Source organism: Orbicella faveolata, unplaced genomic scaffold (genome assembly GCF_042242905.1).
Source record: "Orbicella faveolata isolate gen_17 unplaced genomic scaffold, um_ofav_v1 contig_3, whole genome shotgun sequence".
NCBI lineage: Eukaryota > Metazoa > Cnidaria > Anthozoa > Scleractinia > Merulinidae > Orbicella > Orbicella faveolata.
Window position 1 is genome coordinate 15,812,860 of NW_028301558.1, and position 13,840 is coordinate 15,826,699.

Sequence of the window (13,840 nt, forward strand, 5' to 3'; positions counted from 1 at the left end):
GATATTGAGCAGCAGTTTTGATGCCTCATTTCATACGAGTTCAAAACGTTTGTGTAAGATACAATGAGTAATTAAAATACGTTGAATCGAGTCCATTTTGCGGAAAAAATGAAGCCGAATTAGAAAAAAAAAAACTCAGCCGAAAACTCTTTCCGCGAGTTAAAAGACTTAATGTGTCCGCGTATCATAAAGATGGCTTCTACGCGAGAAACTCAATATTCCTGTGTTAGACTGCCTAAAATGTGCTCATTCTGATACTACGAGGTCAACTATTACTGTCTGAAGCGGTGTAAACGTCGTTTACTTCATCTGTTAAATTATGAGCTCCGCCAACAGGCAGAGCTTGGAAAAATTGGTCAATAGACTCATTCCAGTTGTTCTCCTCCATGGAAATCTTTAGTAAAAGGCGAAAGATTTGTACGTGTTGAAGGAAAACCAGAGTTGCTATTGATTTTGGATACTAGGTGTTTTGTTGTGCAAGATGCTACACAGCGTGTGGGACATAAATTTACTGAAGTCTACAAATACGCATGCGCGTATTCAGCATCAGTCGCAAGAAGAGTAACAGCTAGTAAAGCAACAACTTTTCACTACTGACATTGACATCATCTTAGTGAAGTCTTAAGCTCTTGAATGAACAGACTCTCCTTAATTCTGCAATCATCGAAAGTCAGTTTTGTCGGACGCTAGAATGTCAAAGTGATCCCATTTTATATTGTGACAAGTGGTTCTCACATGATCAGCAATGGCTGATGAATGGTCAATTTTAGCAGGGGTGTTGGAATTCTCCGTTTTTTTGTCAAGGAGTGTTCGTTTAATTTTGCCTGCTTTATAGATGATCGACTTTGGATTTCTGAGAGCGGTTGAAGTGAATTTTGTATGGAAAGTGAGATTTGATGCGCATGTGTTCTGGAATATGATCTTGAGGAGATTTGAGGTACGTTCCTTTGGGATGTTCTGGATCAGAATCAGTGATCCAAGATCACTCAGATCATGGTGCATCAAAGGAACCGATGAATCCGTGACCAGAGTGGATTCGTCGGTTCCATGGATGCACCATAATCCCTGTGATCTTGAATCACTGATCGGGATCCGGATCACCCCAAAGAAACGCACCCTTGATTTGGTTACTGTGAGGACATAAATAGGGTAACAGGTTTAAGACATCTTTTTGGGGAACTGTAACTTGAACAGGATTATTTGGCTTACTTTTATTCTTGTTCAATGGTCCTCAACAAATCGTTAATGTTCAACGTGTTACCACCTTGCATCGAGAGTAACCATTTTGCACCGGGAGCTTTCTCAGATCATTAATAGCAGCTTACAACAGAGATGGTGAGGAGCAAATTCGTAATTAAGGAGCAAGTAACTTCCCATATCTTTGCTTTGAGAAAACATCAAGATTTTTTTTTTTTTTGCTGACAGATCGGCAATCACGCAGCTCAACAAATTGGGAAAATTGATGTTACAAAATACTGGGATTGCATTACAATCTAACATTCAAAGTTGATCATCTCACAAGAGAACATCCCACGTGGTCTAGTGGTTAGGATTCGGCGCTCTCACCGCCGCGGCCCGGGTTCGATTCCCGGCGTGGGAATGTAATCGTTATTTTCAACTATTTTCCTTTCGTTTTCGTTTCTTGTTTTCGATCAGTAAATAAAGGACCTTTACTTACCTTCGGTCGTCGATGTTTATAGGCAAAGGCTATTGGTGTCCTCTTACTAAACTTGTGCACTTCATAGCCTGAATTTTAACAGAAAACGGGAAAATTAATAATGATATTCGCTAGCATTAGCTGATTGTTGACTAACTAAATGGGAAAAGATCATCTCTTTTTTTGCAAATCCTGAAAATTTGAGAACATTTGGGCAAAACGTACGGAAAATAACATGCTTGAAGCATTTAATTTGGTGATCTGAAAGTTTTATTGATGTCTTTTGAGAGCCAAAGTCAGCCATATGAATAACGGTTGGGGGTAGTGGGAGGGGTAGGCAGAGGGGTAGGGAGGCAGCAGCGGGGTAGGTGACTCAGAGGGTTGTGGGTAGATAGACAGGAGTTACAAGATTGAACAATGGTTACAGGAATGTTGCCCTTAACGTACGTAAACCCAAATACACACGTAGTTCTGTATATAAGACTCTTTTAAAATATGCTCCTGCTGATAGTGCTGATAGGTCAACCGTCACTCACGGAAGCGGTCTGAGAAACGTCGTTCATTATATGGCTAGCTCCGTGAGCGGGCAAGATGAACCAAACCCAGCGCTGTAATTGACTTCCCGAGCGGGCAAGATGGCGCTATCATGCCCGCTCGGGACTACCTGCTGTCCCGCAAGGACAATTTCCTCAAAAGTCTTATAATAAATCCTTCACTGAACAAGCTTATTCGGTAAAGATGGCTGGATATTGGCCTCTTTCACCGTCTGTCTCAGTCCAAAAGCACGCTAAGGAACTTGGCCAATATCCAGCCATCTTGACCGAACAAGTTTGGTCAATAACCGCATATACACTTCATTTGTTAAGAATATAAGCCCTGCCAAGAGGCAGGGCTACGAAAAATGAGTCTAAAAACTCATTCGAGTTGTTCTCCTCCACGTAAATCTTTAGTAAAAGGCGAAAGATTTATGCGTGTTGAAGGAAAACCAGAGTTTTTTATGTTTAAGGCGAATGGCCGGGCCCCCAACGTGCAATGGAGAGTGCAATGTCCGCCAGACAAACACACTAATCCGTCACACAACGGCACCGGGGGATCGAACCCCGCCCCTACAAACAAATAACATAGAAACAAACAAACGAGGAACAAACAGGTAAAACGTCAGACAACACTGAGGACAAACGAACACTGTTTCAGTACAACGGCGAAAGGTGAACCCGGGAGGGGCACCTGTCAACAGTCTTATCCTATATAAAAATACATTCGCCACCAAAATGTAAGCAAAAAAAACCTAGACCAAAAACAAACAAAGCAGTCCAAACTCAACGTAACAAAGGTATATACGAAAAAAAGAGGCCAAAAGGAGTGAACAACTAAACGGGAACAGCAATCCGAACGATGGAAACAACGGGAACAAACGAAGAGATACGAGGTCAACACAGAGGACGGAAAACGCTGGAGGCAAGACAAGAGCAACGGGTGAGGCAGGAACAGAACTAACAGGACTAGACGGAGCAGCGACCAAACTGGACTGAACAGGCGAAGCAGCAACAGCACTAACGAAACTGGACTGGACAGGCGAAGCAGCAACAGTACTAGCAGGACTCAACGGAGCAGTAACGGAACTGGACTAGACAGGCGAAGCAGCAGCAGTACTAGCAGGACTCAACGGACCAGTAACGGAACTGGACTGGACAGGCGAAGCAGCAACAGTACTAACAGGACTGAACGGAGCAGTAACGGAACTGGACTGGACAGGCGAAGCAGCAACAGTACTAGCAGGACTCAACGGAGCAGTAACAGAACTGGACTGGACAGGCGAAGCAGCAACAGTACTAACACGACTCAGTGGAGCAGTAACGGAACTGGACTGGACTGGCGAAGCAGCAACAGTACTAACAGGACTCAACGGAGCAACAACGGAACTGGACTGGACAGGCGAAGCAGCAACAGTACTAACAGGATTCAACAGAGCAACAACGAAACTTGACTGGACAGGCGAAGCAGCAAAAGTACTAACAAGAGGAAAACGCGGGCGAGACAGGTATAGACGAATAGACAAGGTATGGCTCTTGGGCAAAACAGCAACAGGAGTGGACTCAAGACGCGGACGCTTTATTGCAACACCAATAGTAGCAAGACCAGACGGCGATTCAGCCACAGAACACGACACACGAGAAGACAAGGAAGACTGAGACGTTCCAAACGTCGATTCAGCCATCCGAACATCATACAATTGGCACCCTTTACACAGGTACGCAGGCGCAGAGTTATAGCAAACAGTTTCGCATTTATTGTCACTTTATTTTGGAAAGTGTTTTGGTCTTCCTCGATGCAAATAAAATCTCGAGAACAAGTGATGATTGTTTAGACCCGTTTCCCAGTTCCACTATTGCTCACTTGTCCAGCAGATTATATACAGTTACAGCAATTCAGGAACAATTTATTTTACGACACATTTCTGCAGTCATCGTCTTTTTTTCACAACATTGGCTGCCATATAGTTTCTTCTAATAGGGCGGACTGAGTTGTTTTTGGAATCGCAGACGCATCATAGCGCCAATACGATTTAATGTGCATTGCGCCCATACGCGCTGGTAAATAGGCAAGTGTTTTTAATTTCGCATGTCTTTAGTTTCGCTTGTGTCTTGAACTGTTCGCTGACATTGCTCTCACGAGAAAGGTTAAAGCTCGAGAAGTCAGCTTCACAATTTCTTTACGACAGGTTGTTTACCTTTATCAACTTCAAGTTAATATTGGCTCACTATAGACGCGTGGAGGACAACCCTTACGTACAGTTTCCATACAGTGATCATAGTACTAACAACCGTCTAAAAAGTAATACTAATACAGAACAAAGCTAAAACAAAACTCAACGCATGTTGTGGAACACATGCTCTACTTGGACTAGAAAATAATGCCGGCAGAATACAGTTTATGCCTTGGTCAGAGTTCGAGAGACACCTCAATCGGAGTGAAGGCTCCTGATTGTGTTCTGTTCTTCCCATTATTTATTTATTGTCGACCGTAGCCTCAGCGTCTTCCAAATTCATCTCTTATTTTGGCTTACACAATGCAAAGGTCATTACATCCATTTTTATTTTTACATCCATAGTAGGAAAAAATGTGACTTTTCATTTCCTGTACAATTGCTCGCTTGATTGTTCGTATCTATAGCTTTGGTCAATGTGAGCCTTTAGATAATGTCCCGAATATGCTAAAGCCTTAGCCATTCGGCTGTTACATTGTCTCGGCTGTGCGAGAACAGCCAAAAAATCAGTCTGAACTCCCAAGCTAGCAACCATTCTCATTATCTTTACATGCAGCATCAATTGTTTTGTTATCACGGAAAGACTAACTAGTAAATTAAATGGACTGAGATTTTCAATCGAATCCCGTGTCAAACATGCTCTTAATGTATCTTGAGTGCTTGGTAGGCGCCGTCAGCCAATTGTTAGCGATCCATTTCTCTCCTCTGATGACGTCACACCCGCCGTGCAATGTACGACGGTCCACGGACCCAAGCAGACCGCTCTCGGGGTCAATAAAGTTGTTATAGCACATGATGGCGGTGCCTTTCTTTGGTGGCAGAATAAGATCGGCCGAACGGCAATTCATACTCAGATTGATCTCATCCGTTCTTTCAATTTCCTAAAAATATTATAAAGGAATGAAAAGACTTCGTTATGTTCTCTAAGTGAACATCAAACTGCCCAGGTTAGAACACCTCCGAGGGGATCAGAATTTAATGGACCAACACGTTGTCTTAAGATCATCATTCAAGTTGATTTTTATCACATTTGATAATCGGGCCAAACTTTTAACTACTTGTTTTACTATAACTTGGCCAACTCTCAACTGACTTGACACTACATGTAGTTACGCTCTATTCCCAATCAAATAAATGATTAGTTTCCATTCAAAGAAATTTCAAGGTTTTTTTTCCTCCATTAAATAGAGCAGGACATAAAACTGATATGTAGTGACCGTGTGTATTGTTGGTTTTTAGTTTTCATAGTTTGCTGCAGCTGCGGTTTTGACCACTTGTCTTGTATTGGACCAGTGTGTCTCTAGACCAAGCCGCCAACCAACAAATCTCAGTAAATATCTTGACAACTAAACAACTACTGTGAACTGCTGTGCGTAATTACTACTCACTAACGCTTTGAACCAACAGACTCATCCGTTCTTTCAATTTCCTAAAAATACAATAAAGGAATAACAAGAGTTTGTTATGTTCTCTGAGTGAACATCAAACTGGCCAGGTTAGAACACCTCCGAGGGGTTCAGAATTGGGCTCACAAATTCAGTGGACCAACACGATGTCTTAAGATTATCATTTAAGTCGATTCTTATTACATTTGTAAATCGGGCCAAATTTTAACTACTTATTTCACTATTACGTTTGAATACTATTACTTGGCCAACTCTGACCTGAATTGACACTAGCTAATTAAGCTCTCTTCTCAGTTGAATAAATGTTAAATTCCCATTCAAAAAAAGCTTGTTGTTTTCTTCAGTTAAGGAGTGCAGGATATAAAATGGAGATGTAATGACCGTGTATATTGTTTTTGTTTATTAGTTTTCAGAGTTTGCTGCGGTTTTGACTTTTTGTCTTGTTATTTACTCGTTGGATATACGCGTCTCTAGGCCAAGCCGTCAACCAAAATCTTTCAGGAAGCACCTTGACAACTAACAACTGCTGTAAGCTACTTTGTGTAAATAATACCCACACGCGCTTTGAATCTAAACAAAAGGCAGAAAAAAGTAAATTCCCACGCCGGGAATCGAACCCGGGCCGCGGCGGTGAGAGCGCCGAATCCTAACCACTAGACCACGTGGGATGTGCACTGTTGTGGTAACAGTTTTGGTTACTGGTCAGTCATCTCGTCTTGCATTGATCAGTAACTAACTGGCGTGCAAACTTACAAGCTCAGTTCACTTTGCTACAATTCACTGGGGTTGTTAATTACTTACTTCTGCAGTGATTGTAGTGTTATCTGCCACCAAAAAGGCTGTCTGCCCTCCTTCTTCTACATCGTTAAGGAAATGCAGTATCGTAGTAAATCTGAAAAAAAGAAAATAAAAGAAAACGGATAAAACAGTAAAACTAACATTATCAAATGCATCAAAATAATGTATGGCGAAAATTAAATCATAAACATGAACAGATAAAAGGTGATGGGTCATTCTGCCCTTTTATGGGCGTTGGCGAACGTAGTTTACGGACCAATAAAATTGAAATGAACTGTTAACAACCTTAGTCATTTATTTCACAAGAATTCCAAGGCTCTTTTCTCTTCAAGAAGTAGTTTTTACTTTAAAACTGTTTATATTTTTTTCAATATTTTAGTAAAAGCTGACGAATTTTGCTGATATGTCTGCAAGTAAATTAACACGAAATGCTACTGAACTGAGCCTGGTAGTTCATGTTCAGTTGTCATAAAGAAATGAATACTGAAGCATGTCCGTTGTCTTTGGTGTTAGCTACGGTATTTTATGCCCTCTGTAATATGGACACTGCACATGGCTTTAATAAATAACCAACCTGCAGACTCTGCAGTCGGATGCTCTGAGATTATTCTGATGACAGCAAGGAACATTAGAGTCTTTGATGGTAGAGTCCATGTGAGCATGGAAATGACCGAACTTTTCGTACCTAACAACCTAGAAAACATCGTCCGTTGTTATACCTCCCAACCCAAATACGTTTTCCGATTGGAGGAGAACGTGTCACGTGTCGTGGGTCAAAACTCACTGACACCCTAAGGGGAACAAAACTCACTAACTCCATAGGGCAACAATGACTTGAATTTTCGAATCACACATGATCATGTCGTGCACCTTGAAACTGCAGTAAATTTGTTGTGCCTCCCGGCAATTTTACCTATATTTGAGTTGAGAGGTATAACAAAACACGTAATGACTGGTCCCACGGCAAACAGTGAGTTTTTGTTTCCCCTCGACCTAATTGAAGTCGAGGGAAACAAAACTCACTGTTTCGCTTGGGGCTAGTAATAAAGTGCTTATTATACGTGTCAATAACCTTTTTAAGTTCAATATTTTTATAATGTTTGCGCCTAATCGATGCATTAAGACTGTTCTATGCCTGATAAATGTGTCATTTTTTTTTTCAATAACTAGACCTATCAATCATACATTTGAAATTTTCGTAATTGATCGATGTTGATTTGCTCTGAGGCGGAAAGCTGGTTAAGATAGGATTCCCACGTGGTCTAGTGGTTAGGATTCGGCGCTTTCACCGCCGCTGCCCGGGTTCGATTCCCGGCGTGGGAAAGTCTTTTTTTCTTTCCTTGTAGAGTCCTCCGGCTGGTGTTAATACTTGATGGACACACTGCACTTCTGCTTTTAAATCAATTTTAACGGTTTAAATACCTAAACTTGCGTACAACTAAAGATACTTCGATTGTTGCGATCGGTGGACACTGATTATTTGACTTAAATATATCCGAACTGTAGGTTTTTGTTCACTGAATTTTCGGTGGCATCTTTCCACCTTCATCAGGGTGAAAAATGGATGTAAGCTACGTTATAACGAACATCCACTTTACACTCTGATGAAGTTAGACAGGTGCCACCGAAAATTCAGGAAAAAAACCCTACAGATCGCAAACATTTAAATCAAATTACAGCTAAAAATTAAAGAGAGACATGCTTCCGTAACAGCCCTCAAAAAAAAAACCAACGAAAAAATAACACCAAAAATCAGCTAACTTGATGAAAATGAAACACTGTTTCCCGCAACTGTTTCTTTTTTCTTCTAACCTTTCTTTGATGTTTTACTGTGAACACGTCCTATTCCGTGGATCGCACAATCTGTTCTGAACAAGCCGGATGTTAAATTAATCTGACCGTACACAAGCAATCCCACGTGGTCTAGTGGTTAGGATTCGGCGCTCTCACCGCCGCGGCCCGGGTTCGATTCCCGGCGTGGGAAGTGATTACTTATCTTTTACATTAAAATCTAATTTCGACTTCATTTCCCCTTACTCTGAAAATTACCGCCTCTTTAAGTTGTTCTTTAGCGGATTTATGCATTAAAACAGTGCGTTCCTTTTGCACCAAGTCAACACATCACATTTACATGTACGTGGATAACAAGTGTATGCGCAGTACCAAATTAAATCAGTTTCACCTGCATTGGTTCTCCACCCTGAACTATTTTTCTCGGCAGCTTGGTTAACTTTATGATCCTGTAAAACAAAACAGTTTGGTTTTAAGTCGCAATATAACATCCCGGATTTTCTGATCTGCAACTTGTCTCGTAGTCAGTTGGAAGCTGGAAAAACGTTGTTGCGCGCGTTAACACCTGTTTTGCAAATTATGGCAACCACGCTTACCTACGGAACATCGCGTTCTAGTTACTTTACAATATTTGGGAGAAATAACCTTTCGTGGAGACGTCTCAAAACAAGGTCAGCGGTTTTGTCTTGTGGTAGCCAGGCCTGTTGACTAAAACCGAATCTGTGTCGTGGACTATTGTTTTCAAGAAATCCATGTACCGGAGAATCTTCTTAATATTCAACTTGTTAAATGACTGCATAGTTAATCTTCCTGAAATGAAAATAAAAGTTTTGTTTTTCTGATGACTATTCAACCACAGGCAGCCAGGTAGTCAGTTGACATCAACGTTAAATGAAAATAAATCCCAGGTCAGGAAAGTAACACAAAAGCACACATAAAAAGAAAGGAAAAGAGAGACTAGAGAAAGTTTGCCTTGGCTAATCAAATCGATATATCCCCTATTTTAGCCCAATTGGGATGTTTGAGTATACATTATAAAATTAATACAATCGAACCATGTGCACTTACCATTTGTAAGTCCCCTTAAACTGTACGCGTTCAAACCTAAAAAGTAGATCGAAAATGAAAACATGTCTTAGAATATTAGAAATATTAAAGCGCTTTATACCTACTGGCTACATTTTTCAAAACATAATTAAAAAGAAGAAAGAAATGGTGGATTAATGTGTGAAATAACGGCGCTCAATTACAAATCCAGAAATGTTACGAAGTTGATTACAAAGTGGAAAGACAGCGGTCTTCTTGGAGATTTAGACCGATATTCCATTCACGTTGGATGTGACGTCATTAATATAAAGGAGAAAAGTGGATCGCCAACAACTGGCTCATAGCACCAACAAAGTATTCAAATCACATCAAAAGTTCTTATGATATCGGATTTGATTAATAATTAGCTTAATTCTTTTTTCTTCTTCTTTGCTTGTCTCTTTGCGTAATAATTGAACACATGAGCAACGCAAGGTATAGCCTTTCTGCGAGTTCTGTGTTTACAGATTAACGCTCTCACCAACTCGGTATGGCTAAGGGTATTGACCTATAGACATTTATCTGCTACGACAACCCGGGTTTGAAACCCGGTCTTGGAATTTTGTGTTTTTCCTTATGAAAGTCTTCTCTAGCTTTTCTAAGCTGAAGTAATGACAAAAATCCCAAACAAACAAACAAACAAACAAACAAACAAACAAACAAAACAAAACAAAATTAACATATAGGCAAGTATAGAAATATGCTTGTACTTTAAGAAAACGTCAAGATTCTTGGCAAAATCAACAATCATGCAATTCATAAGAATAATTGGCAAATTTGATTGCAATGTTATTTCTATAACTGATTCTGGAACCTAGTGAACATCCCACGTGGTCTAGTGGTTAGGATTCGGCGCTCTCACCGCCGCGGCCCGGGTTCGATTCCCGGCGTGGAAATGTAAATACTTTTTTTCTTTTCGTTTTTGATTTGACTCCTGAAAAAAAAATTTAAAAATAGATAAACAACCTTTATCTACCTTTGGTCAGTGTTTATAGCCAAAGGCTAGGGGGTTTCTCGTACTTAATAATTGTGTTCTTATGGCCAGACCTTGCATACGGCTAGCTCGCCTGAAATTTGAATTGATCAATCAGAGTTCAACGGGTGGGAAAAACTTCACTGTCCTGACGTCAATGTAAGTTAACAGGAATGGCATCGAAATCAGGTAACTTTTCTCACTAGAGACGGCTTTAAATATTCAGAAAAAGAGATTTACAATTCCAAATACCACATCACATTGTGAAAGTAAAAAGTATCAAACATTTTGTGTCTCCAAGCTTCTAATTTGGCGCCAAAAATGGATGTTCGGCGTTCGGCATGGCAACTCGCGCTCGCTCGCCGAGTTCGTCGAGTGTCGCCAGGTAGGATAATAGTTGTGTTATTTTGAACAAAATATGCTGCACCTCGTGAAATTAAACCCGGAATTCTCAAGTTAACTATTGGAAGAGGCCAAAAGAACTTTAGTATCGTGTTTGTTTTTGTTAGTTGTGAAGAAAAAGGCTATTTTCGTCTCGTTTCGGTAGGACAGCTCAGTTTTGACTGCCGCTCGTACTGCGGGCGCAGCCGCCGTATGCACGGGACTTTTTCTCTTTTTTTTCTTTTTCATTAAATGGGATATAGTTATTAATATGAACTAATGTTGAATAAATAAATGGGAAAATATCATCTCTTTGCAAATCCTGACAGTTTGCAAAAGCCTACGGAATATATTGTGCCATGAAGTTTCATTTTAGTGATCTGAATGCTCAACTTTGGTGTTTTTACAGCCAAATTTAACCATGTAAATAAGGGGGTAGGGGTAGGAAGAGGGGTAGGAAAGCAGCAGCATGTTAGGGAACGGGAGTGGCCAGGTAGATATGAGTTACCAGAAATGGTTAGAAGAATGTTGTATTGCGTAAACCCAAATGCACATGTAGTGAGGAGTACGCAAAGATATTTGGCGTATAAAATAGGAATGGCACCAATATTGAGGAGCAGTTTTGACGCCTCACTTCATACGAGTTCAAAACGTTTCTGTAAGGTACAATGATTAATTAAAATACGTTGAATCGAGTCCATTTCGCGGAAAAATGAAGCCGAATTAGAAAAAAAATCAGCCGAAAACCCTTTCCGCGAGTTTACGTGTTTACGTGTCCACGTATCATAAAGATGGCTTCTACACGAGAAACTCAATGTTCCTGTGTTAGACTGCCTAAAATATCCTCATGCTGGTACTACGAGGTCAACCATTACTGACTGAAGCGGTAGAAACGTGGTATACTTTATCTGTTAAATTATGAGCCCTGCCAACAGGCAGAGCGTCGAAAAATTGGTCAATAGACTCATTCGAGTTGTTCTCCTCCACGGAAATCTTTAGTAAAAGGCGAAAGATTTGTGCGTGTTGAAGGAAAACCAGAGTTACTGTGGATTCTGGATACTAGGTGTTTTGTTTTACAGGATGCTACACAGCGTGTGGGACATAAATGCACTGAAGTCTACAAATACGCATGCGCGTATTCAGCATGAGTAACAGCTAGTAAAGCAACAACTTTTCAGTACTGACAGTGTCATTATCTTAGTGAAGTCTTAAGCTCTTGAATGAACAGAATCTCCTCAATTCTGCAATCATGGAAAGTCAGTTTTGTCGGGCGCTAGAATGTCAAAGTGATCCCATTTTATGTTGTGACCAGTGGTTTTCACATGATCAGCAATGGCTGATCAATGGTCAATTTTTGCAGGGGCCTTGTAATTTTCCGTTTTCCCGTCAAGGAGTCTTCGTTTTGTTTTGCCCACGTCAGATAATTCATTAATTACAGCCCCAGAAACCGGCTTTATAGATGACTTTGGATTTCTGAGAGCGGTTGAAGTGTATTTTGTATGGAAAGTGGGATTTGATGCGGCATGTGTTCTGAAATATGATCTTGAGGTTGACAAAAGAGATCTAGGGTGCGTCCCTTTGGGATGATCTGGACCAGGATCAGGGATCCAAGATCACTCGGATCATGGTGCGTCAAAGGAACCGATGAATCCGTGACCAGAGTGGATTCGTCGGTTCCTTTGATGCACCATGATCCGAGTGATCTTGGATCACTGATTCGGATCCGGATCACCCTAAAGGAACGCACCCTTGATTTGGTTACTGTAAGGACATAAGTAGGGTGACAGGTTTAAGATATCTTTTTGGGGAACTGTAACTTGAACAGGGTAATTTGGCTTACTTTTATTCTTGTTCAATGGTCTTCAATACATCGTTAATGTTTAACGTGTTACCACCTTGCATCGAGGGTAACCAATTTAAAACGGGTGTTCTCTCAGATCGTTAATAGCGGCTTGCAACGGAGATAGTGGGGAGCAAATTCGGAAAATGAGGAGCAAGGAACTTCCCATATCGTTGCTTTAAGAAAAGGTAAGGAATTTTTTTTTGTTGTTTTTTTTTGCCGCCAGATCAGCAATCACGCAGCTCAACAAATTAGGAAAATTGATGTTACAAAATACTGGAATTGCGAGAGAACATCCCACGTAGTCCAGTGGTTAGGATTCGGCGCTCTCTTCGCCGCGGCCCGGTTTCCATTCCCGGCGTGGGAATGTAATCGTTATTTTCAACTATTTTCCTTTCGTTTTCGTTTCTTGTTTTCGATCAGTAAATAAACGACTTTCATTTACCTTCGGTAGTCAATGTTTATAGCCAAAGGCTATTGGTGTCCTCTTACTTACTTGTGCACTTCATAGCCTGAATTTTAACAGAAAACGGGAAAAACAATAATGATATTCGCTAACATTAGCTGATTGTTGACTAACTAAATGTGAAAAGATCATCTCTTTTTTTGCAAATCCTGAAAATATGAGAACATTTCGGCCAAACGTACGAAAAATATCATGCTTGAAGCATTTAATTTTGTGATCTGAAAGTGTTATTGATGTCTTTTGAGGGCCAAACTTAGCCATATAAACAACGGGGTGGGGGTAGGGAGAGGGGTAGGGAGGCAGCAGCGGGGTAGGTGACTCAGGGTGGTGGCTAGATAGATAGGAGTTACAAGATTGAACAATGGTTACAGGAATGTTGCATTTAACGTACGTAAACCCAAATACACACGTAGTTCTGTATGTAAGACTTCCTTAAAATATGCTCGTGCTGATAGTGCTGATAGGTCAACCCTAACTAATGGAAGCGGTCTGAGAAACGTCGTTTATTATATGGCTAGCTCCGTGAACGGGCAAGATGAACCAAACCCAGCGCTATAATTGACTCCCCGAGCGGGCAAGATGGCGCTATCATGCCCGCTCGGGACGACCTGCTGTCCCGCAAGGACAATTTCCTCGAAAGTCTTATACTAATAAATCCGTTATTGAACAAGCTTA

General features: G+C 40.8%; 1 protein-coding gene, 8 non-coding genes and 1 pseudogene across 10 annotated transcripts in view; 4 read left to right on the top strand and 6 right to left on the bottom strand.

Moving 5' to 3' along the window:
* The window catches only part of LOC149106579 (uncharacterized), a 70,761-nt gene that overhangs the window by 35,754 nt on the left and 21,167 nt on the right, over positions 1-13,840 (bottom strand). The window lies entirely within an intron of this gene.
* Positions 323-444, bottom strand: LOC149106589 (U5 spliceosomal RNA). Its single transcript, XR_016210056.1, has one exon. It is a non-coding gene; the product is annotated as a U5 spliceosomal RNA (small nuclear RNA).
* Positions 1,529-1,600, top strand: Trnae-cuc (transfer RNA glutamic acid (anticodon CUC)). Its single transcript has one exon. It is a non-coding gene; the product is annotated as a tRNA-Glu (tRNA).
* Positions 2,530-2,651, bottom strand: LOC149106591 (U5 spliceosomal RNA). Its single transcript, XR_016210057.1, has one exon. It is a non-coding gene; the product is annotated as a U5 spliceosomal RNA (small nuclear RNA).
* Positions 4,285-9,767, bottom strand: LOC149106592 (transmembrane prolyl 4-hydroxylase-like; annotated as a pseudogene). Its single transcript, XR_016209910.1, has 7 exons — positions 9,751-9,767; positions 9,488-9,523; positions 9,065-9,264; positions 8,811-8,868; positions 7,203-7,321; positions 6,632-6,722; positions 4,285-5,305 (listed from the first exon to the last, which is right to left on the bottom strand). The product of XR_016209910.1 is annotated as a transmembrane prolyl 4-hydroxylase-like (transcript).
* On the bottom strand, positions 6,427-6,498 carry Trnae-cuc (transfer RNA glutamic acid (anticodon CUC)). Its single transcript has one exon. It is a non-coding gene; the product is annotated as a tRNA-Glu (tRNA).
* On the top strand, positions 7,880-7,951 carry Trnae-uuc (transfer RNA glutamic acid (anticodon UUC)). Its single transcript has one exon. It is a non-coding gene; the product is annotated as a tRNA-Glu (tRNA).
* On the top strand, positions 8,541-8,612 carry Trnae-cuc (transfer RNA glutamic acid (anticodon CUC)). Its single transcript has one exon. It is a non-coding gene; the product is annotated as a tRNA-Glu (tRNA).
* Trnae-cuc (transfer RNA glutamic acid (anticodon CUC)) lies at positions 10,330-10,401 on the top strand. The gene has a single exon. It is a non-coding gene; the product is annotated as a tRNA-Glu (tRNA).
* On the bottom strand, positions 11,781-11,902 carry LOC149106597 (U5 spliceosomal RNA). The gene has a single exon (XR_016210052.1). It is a non-coding gene; the product is annotated as a U5 spliceosomal RNA (small nuclear RNA).